Here is a 5786-nt window from a genome sequence, read left to right as displayed (position 1 = left end):
CTCTTGTGCACTGTTGGTGGGAAATGCAAGCTGGTGCAGCCACTCTGGAAAATAGTATGGAGGGTCCTTTAAAAACAAAAACTAGAACTACCCTATGACCCAGCAATTGCACTACTAGGCATTTATCAATGGGATACAGGTGTGCTGTTTCGAAGGGACACATGCACCCCCATGTGTATAGCAGCACTATCAACAATAGCCTAAGTATGGAAAGAGCCCAAATGTCCATCGATGGATGAATGGATGAAGAAGATGTGGTGTATATATATACAATGGAGTATTACTTAGCAATCAAAAAGAATGAAGTCTTGCCATTTCTAAGTATGTGGCTGGAACTGGAGGGTATTATGCTAAGTGAAATGAGTCAGAGAAAGACAAAAATCATATGGCTTCACGCATATGAGGACTTTAAGAGACAAAACAGATGAACATAAGGGAAGGGAAACAAAAACGATATAAAAACAGGGAGGGGGACAAAACAGAAGAGACTCATAAACATGGAGAACAAACTGAGGGTTGCTGGAGGGGTTGTGGGAGGAGGGAAGGGCTAAATGGGTAAGGGACATTAAGGAATCTACTCCTGAAATCATTGCTTCACTATATGCTAATTTGGTATAAATTTTAAAAAATAAAAAATAAAGCTAAAAAAAAGGCTTCAAAATAAGGATCAGTACCAAATTCCATGTCCTCATTAACTTCTGATATTTTTTTGCTCACCATGCTAAGCACTAATTAAGATTCTGTCTTCTTAAAATTTGTTATTGACTAAAATATAGGAAAACAAGAAATTCAAAATCAACAACTAATTTGGTTTGTTGATTCTTCTAATCAAGGTAAGAAATCTCATGAGAAAAAGTTAATAGATATATGGGGTAAACAGGGTCCTAATTAATGACTGTTAATCCATCTTTTCTTTACAATGGATATTATTTAGGCTTTGGTCTTTATTCAGAACATTATTGTAAAAATTTGTTTATGTTGGAAACACATAGTGAATGGCAATACATTTGAAAGACATGAGGTATTCTTTCAAATTAAAGTATGGTTGTTACAATAATATAAAACATGCACTTAAAATATTGATATTAGGGGCACCTGGGTGGCTCAGTTGGTTAAGTATCTGACTTTTGATATCGACTCAGGTTGTGATCTCCCAGTCTTGAGTTCAAGCCCCGTGTTGGGCTCTATCCTGACAGTGCAGAACCTGCTTGGGATTCTCTCTCCTTGCCCCTCCCCTACTCACACTCTCTCTCCCTCGCTCAAAATAAATATTTTAAAAAATAAAAATAAAATATTGATATTAATGGGATTTCAAATTGGAAATGTGTAAGATTTACATAGATGGCTACTGTACAGAAGAATGACTTTGCTATCTTCTGTATCAAAACATGAACAATGAAAAGGATGGGTTTCATGATAGGTTTCATAGCATTATAACGGCCCATGCTAACCATATCTAGCTCTATTTATGATAAACAGGAGCAACACTTGTAGATATTGCTAGAATAATCCTACCTCTTTTTTCCCTTGAAATGTTTGGGATAATAAACCGAATACTTTGTTATTATGAGGGTGCTTTACAAATATATTCATTTGTTTTGAAAATGTCCTTTCCTTTTATCTAAGACATCTAAACTCAGACTCCCATTAAATTTTAGGCAAGTATAGGTGGATATATGTTTTATATAACATAATTGGAAAATTTTTCCTGAGGTCTACATTTGATGGAAAACAATACTATATAATGTGATGCTCATGAAAAACCTATTATAATATATATTGGACTTTCACAATTTTTAGAGACAAATATAAACTGAATTTAGGTCTGTTTGAAGAAGGATTGTGATTTGAGGTTATCACTAAACTTTAGGTACCTCAGGTATCAATAACAGAATAAGTAAAAATAACACATGAGTATTTACACAGATGAAAACAATGGAAAAGTACTATCAATGTGATGGCTTATTGCAGCCCTACAAGTTTTGCACTACATCTGCTTCCTAAACGAACAACTGAGACTTCAAAGATGAAATAAATAGTCCAAGACCAGAACTGTATTAAAACCTCATTTTCTGAATATCAACTCTTTCCTCATTTTGCTTTTTACACTGAGTTGTTTCTTTGGATGTGCTATTTTTGATATCGTGTTGACACCAACTTGACTTGAACCTTTCACTTTCATTCCTATTGTTATAGACTCCCTGTCTCTTAAATCTAAACTAAGAATAGACCCTTAGATTTTCACACCAGGGATTATATATAGTATGGAAATGGTGACTTTAGTAACTCAATTATTACTGCCTTTATCTATAGAAGAGATTGCTTTGGCTGGAAAAGGTGGAAAATTTTATTTTGAAGCCAAGTATCCATAACATAAGACTAACTGAAGATATTGAGCCAGCCTGTCTGAGCTTGGATGAGCCTGGGATCAGATCTTTCTCTGGGTATGATACCATGTAAAGAAAGGAATGATGAAGACAATCACTGAAGACTCAAGAATATGTCACAATTTATTCTACTCTGCTGTGGAAGAGGATTCCCAACTTCCTGTCCTCTGACATTATTCTGATTCTCAAGATTTTCTCTGCTACACTGACTTTCACTTAAGTGTATAACCAAACCAAAAAAAAACAAAAAACAAAAAAAAAAAACCCAAAAAACAAACAAAACCTTTCAATGCAATGGTACAGCAAAAACAATTTATACTATGTACTATGTTCTCTTCTTAAATTGTACTTCACTTTCAAAAAAGAGTCCTGTGCCTCTATTTTTAGCGAACTGTAAGACATTGAGTAAGATTTTATATATCAGTGTTGGACTTTAAAAAAATTCCATAAAGAAAATGTCTGGAAACTGGTTTCTGAAAATGTTTTTTATCCTGTGTGCTCAGAGATTACAAGAGAAACATGATGAATTCCAAAGAAAACACATACACAATGATTTTCTACTGGTTTTGAGGGATAACAAAGAGGCAAAAATCAAGCAAACAACCAAAATAAAACCAAAACAGCTCAGCACTTTTTGTAATTTAAATGATACGATAGTAGTTTCTATGGTTCACAAATTATACATGAAGTATGCTTTTAAAAAATTAACTCTTTGCCGTCTAAGAAAATTTGGGAGTGATTTTCAGAATGTTTCATTCAGTTAAAACAAAGCAAGTTTTGCTTTAAAACAAAAGCAAAATTGTTAGGATTAGTAAGTAGTTTATAGCAGTTAAATGTTATAATCTAAACTCCAAAGGGTTTCAAGACAGGACTACACTGTATTTGTTGTGTTCCGGTCTTTAAGTTTGACTAATAGTGAAAAATTTTTGATGAAAATAATCCCTCAGAGGACTATTTCATAAAGTAAATGTAACTGAGTTTCCTGTACAATTTCTAAGTGTCTTGTCATTTCCCTCCTCTATATAAGAACTATATACAAAATTTGTGTTTTAGGGATGCCCAAGTGACTCAGTCAGTTAGGCATCCAACTCTTGGTTTCTACTCCGGACATGAATTCAAGTCATGTGTTGGGTTCAGTGCCATGATCTCTCTCTCCTCTCTCTCTGCTCCTCCCCAGCTCATGCTTTCTCTCTCTCTCTCTCTCTCAATAAATGAACATTAAAAAAAAACTTAAAAAATAAATTTATACTTTAGTGTTAAAGAAAGCATAAATAAAATGAGAAAATGTCAAGCAAACTGAGCTCTAGGCATGAAACTTAGGTGCTTTGTGACCTTTGTTACTCAATTTAAACTTTCTGGGCTGTAATTTCATCATATTTATATTCTGAAGCACAGCATAATGAAAGGGTATTAGCTTTTGGAGTCAGAATATCTGCAGTTCTGGTTCTGTCATCTGTGTATGTTCAAGCAAATTTCTAAACCTTCCTAAGTGCTGTTTTTCTCATCTATTGCCTGTAACACATGTAATAAACAATAAACTATATGTTCCAAGGTGGTTTTAAGGATCAAATATGATGATATATGTAAATGTATTATACATGGTACATGAAAGTATTACAGCTAAAACACTATTATAATGCAAATGAATAAAATTGTACAATGATATACCTGCAGAAACTCAAAACAATTACTTATAGAAAAATGGGGAAGTGAGTATAAAAGGTATTTACCTTTTGACAAAGTAACTCTAATTTTATGACTTCGTCTTTAAGAAATAACCCTAAATATTGGTCAGGATGGGGCAAGGAAGGCTGCAAGCATCTAATATTTATCACACTATTATTTGAAAGAGCAGGAACTAATTTAATTGTTCAAGAGTATACTTTAGTAATTTGGGGAACTATCAATTCAATACACCTGTGATAAATTTACAGCCTAAGCAGATTGCAAAATGATCACTACACAAAGCGTAGAAAAAAGGAAGTTATTACTTTTTTTTTTCTTTGTAGTAATAGAGCATATAATAAATTTATCAACTTATACTTTGGATGCTCTTGCTTTGGCTTCAAGTCATGGTGTCCCATGCTGCTGATTTTCTTCCTCTTTCTCCGTATGTATATGGTTAGATTATATAAGCAAAGGCATATAAATGGTAAAATTTCATCCTGTTAGATCGAATTCAAGCTTTTAGATATTCTGCAATCTTAAGCAAGCATTCACTCTAAATTTAAAGGGCATACCCTCTAGCAGGTTGCACTTTCTAAATATGACAACATTTCCCAACCTACCAGCTCCTTTATCAAGAGCTACAATATATTTGGTGCCTTTGTTGCTGCCACAACTAGTAGAATAGTGTGATGGAAATGAGGCTATGTGGCTCCAAGAAAACCATGCCCCAAACACCTTCTGACTGCAAAAAACACAAGAGACTCAAAGCGAGAACATCAAATAAGCCCAACCACCAGAAACCATGATCAAAACCCATTTGCTATAGTTTTTTCAGTCACTTTTGGGGTGATTTGTTATACAGCAATAGATAACTCAAACAACCTTTATTACTTTATCTCAACTGTAGACAAACGTATCGAAGTTACAAAAGAAGCTGCATTTCAAAATCTCCTGACATACAAGGTCAAATACAGATTCCGGGGCATTTATTTTTACCCACATTTCAGATATGGCCAGAGAACATATCAGTTTAACATTTTCATTGTGGCAAAATACACGTAACATAAAATTTACCATTTTTAACCATTTTGAAGCATACAGAGGCGTTAAAGACATTGACGGTATCGTACAACCACTATCTACTTCCAGTAATTCATCAGCCCAAGGGAAATCCCATACCCAATTAGCAGTCACTCCCCATCCTCCTCACCCCTAACCCCTAGCAATCATAGTGTACCTTCTGTAGATTTTTAAATTCTGAATATTTTGTATGAATGAAATTACACTTTTAAGTAGCTTACCAAGTGATTTTAATAAAGATCAGGATTTGTTAGCTGATGGATAGTTTAGGAACAGTATGCTACTATGTACTAGTATACTAATATGTACTATAATAAAATTTCTTCCGGGTTAACATAAATCTAGTCTAGTGTTCCTTTCCCAAAGCATTAGTTTCAGTTTCTATCCTGGGTTTAAGTGCTTGTTTTTCCTTCTACTAGATGATATAAAATAATGAGTTTATTTTTAGGTTCTATAATCTTTCTCAGAATGAATATAAAATTCTTCAGTTTTTATTTTCCACAATCTTTCTTTCTCATTTTGACCATCACAGCAAACCAGAAGAGTGAATTGGGATTTAATTCTAGACACACCCGATTTCCATCCTTCATCAGAATCTGACTGTGGTTCAAACAATCACAAATTAGTTGGCTACATTTATGTTGTCAACCC

This window comes from Acinonyx jubatus, chromosome C2 (assembly GCF_027475565.1).
Source record: "Acinonyx jubatus isolate Ajub_Pintada_27869175 chromosome C2, VMU_Ajub_asm_v1.0, whole genome shotgun sequence".
NCBI lineage: Eukaryota > Metazoa > Chordata > Mammalia > Carnivora > Felidae > Acinonyx > Acinonyx jubatus.
Note: the sequence above shows the minus strand (reverse complement) of the source record.